Source organism: Pseudopodoces humilis, chromosome 3, assembly GCF_049639895.1.
Source record: "Pseudopodoces humilis isolate 2021_Gansu_Grassland_sample_001 chromosome 3, ASM4963989v1, whole genome shotgun sequence".
Classification (NCBI taxonomy): Eukaryota; Metazoa; Chordata; class Aves; order Passeriformes; family Paridae; genus Pseudopodoces; species Pseudopodoces humilis.
The window spans coordinates 42,977,239-42,989,719 of NC_142202.1; the positions used below are offsets into that span (position 1 = coordinate 42,977,239).

At 39.9% G+C, this 12,481-nt stretch overlaps 1 long non-coding RNA gene across 1 annotated transcript; it reads left to right on the forward strand.

The window, feature by feature from the left end:
- The first annotated feature begins 2,696 nt into the window (after positions 1-2,696).
- LOC148184633 (uncharacterized) lies at positions 2,697-11,931 on the forward strand. Its single transcript, XR_015772247.1, has 3 exons — positions 2,697-3,520; positions 9,894-10,068; positions 10,655-11,931. It is a non-coding gene; the product is annotated as an uncharacterized LOC148184633 (long non-coding RNA).
- Positions 11,932-12,481: the final 550 nt, after the last annotated feature.

Below are 12,481 nucleotides of genomic sequence, written 5' to 3' on the forward strand. Positions count from 1 at the left end.
CCACTACTGACTTCCAAAATTGGATCTGTCAGAAGTGTGGTCGTTGTGTTGAGATCTACCACCAGGGAAAAGAAAACCCAACAGTGTCTGAGGAGCCAGACTTTTGTTTGACACTCTCTCCCATCCCACACACCTATATATATATATATATATACATACATATATATATGCATTTCCATACACACAGGGTAGCTTTATAGTAATTAATTCTTGCCCCTCACTACAAAGCCTCAGTTATATTAGCCAGAGCCATATGTTTTTTGCACATGCTGAAATGTCATATATTTATGCTGTTTTTATAGTTTTCTTTCTTTGCAGGAACAGGATGTGCTGCCTCCTTTTCCCCCTACATTTTCTTTTCCTTCCTCTCAGTATCATCTGCTACAACTTCTCCAAAAGAAGCAGCTCAAGCAAAAAGGGTGCTGCTTGCACTAGTGCCAAGATATGCTGCCCAGCCCTTGGTTTTGAGGACATTTCTAATAGGAACTGAGGGCTCACCTCATGCATTTCCATCCAAAGAGTGCACTACTGGCACTCATCATGTGCCCAAGCTGCCTGACCGTGGCAGGTGACTTCTGTGGCTTGGCAGATAGGCCAGGCAATTCATCACTACCCACTGCAGGAACTCTCCATGCTGCTTTTCCTTTTATCCTAGATATTGCACTGAGATTGCCACTATAAAAAAAAACACAAATACAGCAAGGTGCATACAAATTGCAAATCAAAAGTTAATGATGGCATCCTTCAGTGCTCTGTGGAGAGTAAAGGGCCATTAGCCTCATTAAGGCAAGGAAAATAATTTTTTGTGCTCCCATTTTCCTCTTTACTGCAGCGAGTTTTCATGAACGTGCACACATATCTGTGCCTTGGAAACCTTGCTTTGAATTATAGCTTCTCATTACAAGGAAAAGGCGTCAGCTTCAGTTTCAGCTTTCCTTGCAAAGTGTTTTGCTGCCTTTCCCCCACAAAGGAGGCCCCTTGCTAAATCATCCTGCATCTTTACAACCAGAGGACACAGCACAAGGAACCTGGGTCTGAACTCCTCACCCCTGGATCTGACCCTCCCAGGCATTAAATTCTCTACTATACTTCTCTATCCAGGGTATAATTCTCAAAATCAGTAACTCCTTCCTCTCCATTTCCACTTCATGGGCTACACTTACCCACAGCACAGTAAACCCACATGGTTTGGCTCCTCCATCACTGCATGATTTTCTCTGGAGATAAGTGCTTTCATTTTTGCAGCTTCCTTTCCTTCTGAAAGTAGTGGGCTGTATTTTCTCGTCAGTCATCTACTTGTAGTAAAATCAAAGATATTCCACTAAACCATGTGGACATGGTTTTCACTGACTCCGTGGGCTGGTTCCCAATCCATGTCAGTGTAATAGAGATAAAAGCAGGCCTGGATGGCCAGTGAACGTTGACACTGATGGTCCTGCATCGTGTCATGGTAAGGTCAGGACACTCCTTATCTTTCTGCTTTGATGTGAAGCACTGAGGATACACATGAGTTACCCCAGTTTGGGTCTGGGTTTGGATCTGAATTTTCTGTCAGAAAGTCAGGATTCAGACCTAGATGGAATTCTGTCATAACAGATCAGTTGCAGGGAGGAAGTTGTGCAATGTGGGGGAACTGAACACAAATCAAGTAGAGAAGGTGGCATTCATCTGAAGCGATTTTATTTTAGCACAAAGACTTTGGGATGATGTAAGATTGTTGAACACCTAGCTAGTGAATATTTCATTGACTGAAGACTCAAAATTGACTAACCCCTACCAAATTTGTTTCTCTTTTGCAAAGCAACAGCAAATACAGATATTTGAGGAGTCTGTTCTCTTTGCTTATAAGCCTTATAATGGGTCTTTCAAACTGTCTGCTGCTGTTCCTGATTCTGCAAGCATTTAAGCATAAACTGGATTGAATTTTCACATGTAAAACCCAATTTTGCTCACATTTTAATTCCTACCTCATCCCCAACCCTCCCTCCCCCCAAAAAAAGAGAGAGAGAGACACCTTGAGAGATACCTAACCTATGTGCAAGCCAGGAATTAATGCTGTTGTGCCATTGATCTCATTTCCCACATCCTCTTCCTGAGGAATCAGTCCCTAAGTAGAAGCTGGTGGATAATGGCTCTGAATTTCTTAGTGAAGCTTCCTACCTGTGAAAAACAGCTGCTAACAGAGTTTGACTGTCAGGGAGCCAGTAGACAGATGTTTTAGGTATGGAGTCATGACATGAAAGACGAAAGGATCACTGCTAAGACATCTGTTACCCATCTCAGAAAAAGGAAGAAGGAAACATTACTGAAGCATTTATACAGGAGCTCAGGAGCTCCTGGGGACTTTAATTACACGCGCATCTGCTGGGTATGATGTTCCTCGATCCTAAACCAAAATCATTCTTTTATTCCAGATAGGACCATTTTATTGTGTAATAAATAAAAAAAAGAGTGATTTTTTTTTCTCGATCAAATGATACAGAGGAAGGAAAAAACCTAAATATTTTGGGAAGATAGGTGGATCTGTAATGTTGACTACAGTTTTCTTGAACTGGGTCCTATATATAGGTCCTTGAATATAGGACAGTTCTGGGAGTGCATGTCATCTATAAAACCTTAGATTGGCTTTTGCATGTGGAATTGTTTGTTGTTGTTGTTTAGAAGTTGTTCATTGCAGAATTGTACTGGTTGTGGTTTTTTGTGTGTTCCAGTTGAATGTTTAACTGTAATAAGCATTATCCCTATTTTTGTAGACCCTTACTCATTTGTTTGTTGCTAATTGATGCATTGTTTGTAAGTTTAATAATCCCTTTTAAGTTAGTTACTTTCAAGGTTTTCAAAGCAAACCCCCTCACCAGCAGCATCTTACAAAGAATTTTAACCTGCCCCAGAAGACTTGTAACTTGACACCACGGCAACGGTGAATACTAATGAGGAACTTTCCCTCCAAAACCTCAGTTACCCCAACGACAGCAAACTGTTGGAGGAGAAGATGTTACCAGCACCAATCAGCTATAGGGGTGGGACTGCCAGCAACAAGCTGAGGGAACAGAGATTATAAAAGGACCTGTGAAGTTCGAAGAAGTGCCCTTTAACTGTGGATTAGCTGCAGCTGAGGACCCGACACTGCAGACTTCGGTCTACATCTCTTTTAGAGACTTCTTATATAAATTTGAGTGCAGATTAGCTGCATTCACTGCAGTGCCGCTGAGTTCTTGCTTTGGGACCAAAAACGCCGGTTCGGCCAGAGGATTCCTCAATCCTCAGACCCGGGACTTTTTTTAATTTCTTTTCTTTTTTCTCCCTCACCCATTATCCCTTTCTCCCCTTGTTCTTTTCCCTTAATAAACACCCTAGTTTATTTGAACCCCCAAAGTTGTGTCTTTTTCCTCACAACTTTTTGGTGCATTGGCCGGGAAATCCTTTTGGCCATTCTACCTTTTTCTTTTTGTTTTGGAATTTTGGGCCATAATCGGATTACACTGAGGAAGAGAGGACCTTCCCCAACGCAGGAACTCAGGTAAGTGAGACCGAATCCCTTATATAAGGGACCTTAAGTTAGGGAAAACCCTTTTTAAAGGGCTACTTCCTTTTGGTTAAGTTTTAAAGGGTGAACTCCCAGTGGGACCTGTGTGCGGAGTGTGAGTGTGAGGGGTGTGGCCAACCTCAGTGTGAGTGAGGAGCGAGTGACAGGTTCATGAAGTGGAGAGTGCAGTGAGAGATCCATTCCTCCCCATGGGGCTCTGAGAGGGAGAGGGGATCAAAGGCTGTCACTCTTCAACGGGAGGAGGGACCATTTTGAGGGGGGCGGTGTGAGCCCTATTTTAAGGTTATGATTGTGCCCCGAAATGTGCGAAGTCTAGAACTTGCTCACTACTATTAGAGTATTGCGGATATTATATATTATATTATAAATATTATTGTGGAGTATTAGATTTTATTTATTTATATTATTTACTTGAACCATTTATTTAATTATTTAAAGTATATTTTATTTAGACAGTTGTTAATTACTGGTGGGCAGTGCCACTATAGTAAGTAACTTGAAAGCTGTATATGTGTGATCTATTTTTAATTGGACTTTTATGGTCAGTGTTAGCCAGTACCTTTATTCTTTCAGTTGCTACAAATAGTATCATTTATTGGACTATTGTATTATTGTGCGCTGTTCTTTTTAATACTAAAATACCAATTTTGTATTTTGTAATATTATTGATTATTTTTCTTTTAATATTTATATTTTAATCATTTGGAGTGTCCAGTATCTTAGGTGGGCAGAGCCACCATTTTAAATCAGTACGCACGGGAGACTTATTTTGTTTATTGTAGTGGGTGTGGCCACTATTTTCCTTTGAATTGTCAGCTGTTTCTCTAGAGGGTTATATTGATTTCTCCCAGCTTCTGTGAAGAGGGGACCATATTTCCTCTCACAAGAAGTCAGCTGTTCTGAGTTTTTGTTGTTCCCACAGTACTCCATATTGATTCCCAAAGTTTAATATTTCTCACTATTGTTATATACAGCTTTTCTATTTAGTTTATTATATATATACTTAAGTTAATTCAATATTTCTTGATAAATATATTTAATTCTTTTGTTCCTCTTAATATCAAAATGGGACAAAAGAATAGTAAGAACAAGCAGTTACAAAAATACAATATCTTCCCTGAGAGTCCCCTGGGAATCATGTTAAAGCAATGGGAAGAACACCAACTTACTAAAGATAAAGATCCACAGCTTATGATTGAATATTGCATGTTTAAATGGCCAAAGAAAAAATTGAAACAGGGAGGTCTTCGTTGGCAGAAACACGGCTCTACCGAGATGTGGATTTGTAAAGAACTTTACAATTATATTCGAAATAAATCAAATGTAAACTCAATTGAATTACAATATGCAGAAATCTGGTATAAATATTGGAATGTAGACAAAGAAAAAGAGACAGATAAAACAAACCAAATCCTCCCTGTAATGACCAATGATAAAGACACTAAAAAGAAATTCAACCAACCTAAGTGGGACCCATTAAATTTCCTCCCTCCTACTGCACCTTCTAATGAATCAGCTGCAATTGCAGCTGAGTCGTTAGAAGCTTCAACCACTCATCCAACCAGGAGGACTGTAGAAATTGAAAATGAAAGTAAGATAGTAGAAGGGACCTGTGATCTACCATCCTTCTCCAACCAAAGTAAAAATGCAACTGTATCAGAAATTCCTTCCAGTCAGGAAGGACCAGCCTTCTTCACTCGAAGAAAAACTCTTACAACACAGGAATGTTCCACCTGTTTTGGTAGTAGAGCTGAACCGAAGATGCTACCCCTCAGGGAAGTTCCAATGGGGGGAGTGCAAGGTGGAATAGGGTATGTGAATGTACCTCTCACCTCTTCAGAAGTAAGGGATTTTAAAAAGGAAATGAAGGTGCTATTAAGTGATCCAGTGGGTCTATCAGAACAATTCGACCAGTTCTTAGGCCCTAATATTTACACTTGGAAGGAATTAAATTCAATCATGCAAACCCTTTTCTCTCCAGAGGAGAGAAAAATGATTCGGACTGCAGGAATTAATATATGGGATAGAGAAAATAATGTAGGACCAATTGGAGAGAACAAATTACCATTAATAGATCCAGATTGGGACCCAAATTCAGACCAAGGAAGGAGAAGCATGGCAGATTACAGAACCTTAATTGTAAGAGGAATAAAAGAAGCAGTCCCCAGAGTTAATAATATGAGAAAAGCCTTTTGTGGTGAACAAGAAAAAGATGAAAGCCCAAGTGCTTGGATGACTCGCTTGAGGAATAACATCCAATTGTATTCAGAAATAGATCTAAACAGTGAAGGGGGAAAGACAATGCTAAAAGTCCACTTTGTGTTGCATTCCTGGCCTGACATAAAACGAAAATTAGAGAAATTAGATCGATGGCCAGAGAAAGATTTAGATGAGTTACTGGCTGAAGCACAGAAAGTTTATGTCCGGCGAGATGAAGAGAAAATGAAAGCTAAAGCTAAGATTATGGCTGCTGTCCAAACTCCTAAACAAACTAAGCAGGATGGAGAGAATATTCAATTAAAGAAACCCATTTGTTTTTATTGTAAGAAAGAAGGTCATACACAATCCCGCTGTTTCAAGAAATTGAAAGACCTAGAGATTCTCCAAGTGGAGAATCAACCCTTGGAAGACTGAAGAGGTCAGGGGCTCTTCCTCTTGGGGCACAAGAATCATCTCCAAGAGCCCTTGATAAAATTAAGAATAGGACCCCAAGAGCAATTGATGGAATTTTTAGTGGACACAGGAGCAGAGAGAACTTGTGTGGTTGAGAAACCAAATGGATGTACAATAAGCAAAGACACTTTAAATATTTGTGGTGCTAAAGGAGAATCCTTCCCTGTTCCCATCATTAAGAATGTTACTATAAAAGGCAACGGATTAACCAGAGAAGGAGATCTGCTCTTTTTACCTCAAGCAGGTAACAACTTACTTGGCCGGGATCTCCAGATACCTTTGAAAGTTGGAGTCGTTCCCCAAGCGGGACAGATGAAAGTCAAATTGTTTACTTTATCCACACAAGATGAAGAACTGATCAATCCTATAGTGTGGGCCCGACCAGGTAACAGAGGTAAAATGGATATTACACCCATTGTAATTAATCTCCTTCCAGACATTAAACCAGTAAAAGTACCCCAGTATCCTCTTTCCAAGACCAAAAGATATGGGCTAAAACCCATCATAATTGAACTATTGCATGATAATATATTAGAACCATGCACTTCCGCATACAATACCCCCATTCTAGCCATCAAAAAGCCTGACAATACCTACAGGCTAGTTCAAGATTTACGTGAAGTAAATAAAAGAGTGCAAGCTGCATACCCATTAGTTCAGAACCCTTACACTTTGTTGAGTAAGTTACCCCCTTCGCACTCTTGGTTCTCAGTAATTGATCTGAAAGATGCATTTTGGTCATGCCCTTTAGATTCTCGTTACAGACACCTGTTTGCCTTCACCTGGGAAGATCCAGACACAGGGAGGAAACAGCAGCTCACCTGGACCCGGCTACCCCAAGGGTATACGGAATCTCCCACACTCTTCGGTCAAGCCTTGGAGAGCCTGTTAAGTTCCTTTTCTCCACCTTCAGGAATACAGGTAACACAGTATGTAGATGACTTGCTACTCTCTGGAGAGCAAGAGTCCACTGTAAAATTGAGCACTATTCAATTACTGAATTTTCTAGGAAGGAATGGACTAAGAGTGTCCAAATCTAAACTTCAATTTGTTCAACAAGAAGTAAAATATTTAGGACACATAATTAGTCACGGTACCAGAAAATTGAGTACCGAAAGGATAGAAGGAATTCTAAATTTACAACCTCCACAAACAAAGAGGGAGGTCAGACAATTATTAGGCTTAATTGGATATTGTAGATTATGGATTGAGGAATATACCCAAAGTGTCAAATTTTTATATGAAAAGTTAACTGAATCAGAACCTATTAGTTGGACTCAAAAAGATAATAAAAATTTAGAGAATTTGAAGCAAAAATTGATTCGAGCCCCAGTTTTATCCCTTCCTTCTCTAGAAAAGGATTTTCACCTGTATGTTAATGTGGAGAAAGGAATTGCCTACGGAGTCTTGGCCCAAGAGTGGGCGGGAATCCGTAAACCGGTAGCCTACTTGTCCAAATTAATGGACCCTGTGTCCCGAGGATGGCCAACATGCATTCAGTCAATTGCTGCAGCAGCCATCCTGGTAACAGAGAGCCAAAAACTTACTTTTGGGGGAAATCTGATAGTATACACTCCACATTCCATCCAGACTATTCTTAAACAACGAGCAGCCGAATGGCTAACAGACTCCCGTATCATACAATATGAGAGCACACTCATTCATACCACCAATGTGACCTTGAAAACAACCACACATACCAATCCTGCACAGTTTTTATATGGAACTCCCCAAAAACAGGATCTCATGCACAATTGTATAGATATTATAAATTTACAAACAAAAATTCGAGAAGATCTCCTGGAGAGTCCATTAGATAAAGGAGAAATCCTGTTTATCGATGGATCATCCAGAGTAGTAAATGGAAAGAGGTGCTCTGGCTACTCCATAATAAATGGAAAACAGCTATGTGTGTTAGAAAAAGGAAAATTACCACCTTCCTGGTCTGCCCAGGTATGCGAGTTATATGCCTTAGAAAAGGCATTGCGCAGACTGGACGGAGCTACTGGGACCATTTATACAGATTCTAAATATGCATATGGAGTAGCCCACACGTTTGGGAAAATTTGGGCTGAAAGAGGGTTTTTGACATCAAAAGGCAAAGACATTCTACACAAAGAACTCATATTAAAAATTCTAGAAGCACTTAAGTTACCTGAAGAAATTGCAATAGTGCATGTTCCAGGTCATCAAAGAGGGAATTCTAAAGAAGCCAGAGGAAACATCCTGGCAGACCACGCTGCGAAAGAGGCTGCTCTTGAAGGAGAAGTGGAAGTATACAGTTTCCATCAAAAAGATACATCTAAGAGCATACCAAACACCCTTCCTATCCCTATTTTTAAAGACAGTGAAAAACAAAAGCTCTTATCCCTGGGTGGGAAAGAAGATCCAGAGGGACGGTGGCATCTCCCTGATGGCCGCCAGATGTTAAATAAAGAACTTACTCGAGAAATACTATGGAATCTCCACCAATCCACACATTGGGGATCTAAAGCTTTGGCAGACCACTTTCTTCGAACTTTTGGATGTCAGGGAATCTATGAATTAGCTAACCAAGTCACCAAAGGTTGTATAACATGCCAAAAAGTCAATAGGAAATTAATGAGGAAAACGAGACCTGGGGGAATCGAAATTGCAGTTAGACCCTTCCAATGTATTCAAATTGATTTCACAGAAATGCCCCAGGTCCAAAAATGGAAGTATTTATTAGTAATTGTAGATCACCTTACCCACTGGGTTGAAGCATTTCCAACTGTCAATGCTACTGCTCAAACAGTGAGTAAGGTAATCCTAGAACAGATAGTCCCAAGATATGGAATTATAAATAAAATTGATTCTGATCGAGGTACCCATTTTACATCATTAGTATTGCAGCAATTGGCTCAGCAATTAGGAATAACTTGGAAATTACATACACCCTGGCATCCTCAAAGTTCGGGGAGGGTAGAGCGCATGAACCAGACCATCAAAACAACATTAACCAAATTAATGTTAGAGACTAAGTGGACTTGGACAAAGTGCTTACCTCTTGCCCTTCTTAGAATCCGAACCCAACCCAGAGCAGACTTAGGCTGCTCGCCTTATGAAATGTTATATGGATTACCCTACTTAATCACCCCAAATGAAGTCACTGCTAAAGAATGTGGGAATGTGAACGTGCAAAAATATGTTCAGGTGATTGCCCAGAATCTAAAAGACTTAAGGGAAAGAGGTCTCTTATCCCAGAATCCTCCTTTAGACTTCAGTCTACATAACATCTCCCCCGGAGACTGGGTACTTATCAAAACATGGAAAGAAAAGTCCTTAACTCCATTATGGGAAGGTCCATTCCAAGTTCAGTTGACTACAGAGACAGCCATCCGGACGCAAGAGAAAGGTTGGACCCACGCCAAACGAGTGAAAGGTCCAGTAACACCACCGCAGGATGATGAAAAACCACCATGAACCACTCTCTTCAATAAGGCTCCTCTATTAACCTTTTGTTATCCTTGTAGTTATCGTATCAATTGTCATTCTCTTATTGTTTTGTAAGAGTATCTAACAGTTGTTGTACTTATTATTTAAAGAGTTATTAAAAATTCCAGAATTTAATTTCTCTATCAGTAAAAGTATCATTTCCCAGTGTAACAAACTTTCCTCTCCAGTAACTGTCTCTTTTCTAAATTCATCTAAGGAAAACAATATTAATAAAACCAAGGCCAGCTTCAGGTGGGACTTTCCTGCGTCTAAGTACACTCCCATAACCACCGTGGGGTCTGAACCCAGAAGAAGGACCAGAGAACCTGTGAAGTCCATCAAAGATTACCACGGCACTTCGACCTTCCCGTGGACCCCTGAGCAAGGGAAGAGTAAGTGCGCCCTATTCCTCATACTCTTCCTCTGGATCCTGTGGTTCCCCCTTGTCAGAGCCAGCGTAAAATGCTATCCGTGCTATCATACAGTGTACCTGACAAAAGGAAACTCCTACTTTATTAAGCACTCATTCCGGGCACATACTTATGTAAATCCCTCTTGTTATAATATAACAGCACTGAGTACGTGCTCAGAATCAGGCAAAAAATACTGGATTGGCAGAAATATTGGAAATTCGAAACAGAAAAGAAATGGAGAATGCCCTGATCAAGAAAATTGGCTATGTTTCAATTTTAATTATATAACCAAAAAGGAAGATTTGTTGAAAAGAAGAACTTATGAACTTGATTTGATCCAAGAAGTTGTGATAACTGAAAAGGAAAACCAAAAGGAAGACAACCCATTAGTTACTGATAAAAATTTATTTATTGATTTAGCAGAACGAATTAGCAGAAATCTAAATATAACAAATTGTTGGGTTTGTGGAGGGACTTTAACATCAGAAACCTGGCCTTGGCGAGGGATCACTATTGGACCCCTCGAACTACTTAAACTAAACAATCCTCCCTCCCAAACTCCTAGAGATCAAGAGGATTGGCTATTGAAAGACACTGTTCTTGGAGAAGAATGTATTTGGAGAAAAGGAAAAAGATACACTGAGGAAGATGGAGAAGCTATTACCAAAATCACCCAAAACATCAGAAAGCTTATGCATGTCCCGGTTCAAAAATGGTATCCACTCACCACATCTGAATGGTGGAAAAATATGTTCTCTGGAGAGTGGTGGAAGAAAGCCTTAATTATTTTTGGAATATCCCTAGTTAGTCTCTTGTTTCTCCCCTGCTTAATCCCATGTTTTACTCGTTTAATTATCTCAGTTGTACAAAGTATACCCACTATTCAAAATCTTCAAATAAATCAACCATCTACCCAGACTGCCCAGAAAATTATGAATCTCCACCAATTAAAAAGGAAAGAAAGAAAGAATGTAAAGGTTCAGCAAGTTTACACCAAATTTAAACAATTGAATACCAACAAAGAAGAGTTATCCACATTTACCTGAATGCAAAAGCCAATGATTGAAATAAGACAAAAAGGGGGGAATTGTCATCTATAAAACCTTAGATTGGCTTTTGCATGTGGAATTGTTTGTTGTTGTTGTTTAGAAGTTGTTCATTGCAGAATTGTACTGGTTGTGGTTTTTTGTGTGTTCCAGTTGAATGTTTAACTGTAATAAGCATTATCCCTATTTTTGTAGACCCTTACTCATTTGTTTGTTGCTAATTGATGCATTGTTTGTAAGTTTAATAATCCCTTTTAAGTTAGTTACTTTCAAGGTTTTCAAAGCAAACCCCCTCACCAGCAGCATCTTACAAAGAATTTTAACCTGCCCCAGAAGACTTGTAACTTGACACCACGGCAACGGTGAATACTAATGAGGAACTTTCCCTCCAAAACCTCAGTTACCCCAACGACAGCAAACTGTTGGAGGAGAAGATGTTACCAGCACCAATCAGCTATAGGGGTGGGACTGCCAGCAACAAGCTGAGGGAACAGAGATTATAAAAGGACCTGTGAAGTTCGAAGAAGTGCCCTTTAACTGTGGATTAGCTGCAGCTGAGGACCCGACACTGCAGACTTCGGTCTACATCTCTTTTAGAGACTTCTTATATAAATTTGAGTGCAGATTAGCTGCATTCACTGCAGTGCCGCTGAGTTCTTGCTTTGGGACCAAAAACGCCGGTTCGGCCAGAGGATTCCTCAATCCTCAGACCCGGGACTTTTTTTAATTTCTTTTCTTTTTTCTCCCTCACCCATTATCCCTTTCTCCCCTTGTTCTTTTCCCTTAATAAACACCCTAGTTTATTTGAACCCCCAAAGTTGTGTCTTTTTCCTCACAGTGCACAATATAGAAAAGGGGTTGGAGAGTAAAAGTGCACATGGATGAGGGTCAACAGGCCAAGCAAGACAAGCACTCCTCCTGTTTATGCCCTATTCATTTTACATCATAAACTGTCCTCAAACAGATTGCAATCTTTTAAAAATGAATTGGCTACCTGAGGTGGCTTGCTAAGTAATTTGAGCAGCTAAACCAAACCCAGATTCAAAATAAGTCACTGAAATGAAATGACACTCAAAGAAATATGTAACTCAGACTGTGCATTGCTGTTCCTTGATCCAGTGAGTGTAATGTGTGTAATACCAGAGAAGTGGTGTCTGAACCCATTTTAACAGAGTTAAACAACCTTTTTTTTTTTACAAAATGTGTCTTAATGGGTTCCATAAAATGCACTTTTTGGATCTTTTTTTTCCATTCTGCTAGTAATTAGGTTAACTGTAGCGTATTTACAGTTGAGTGCCACAAATGAATTCCGAAGTTAGATCTACCTCTAAATACAGGCATAGCCT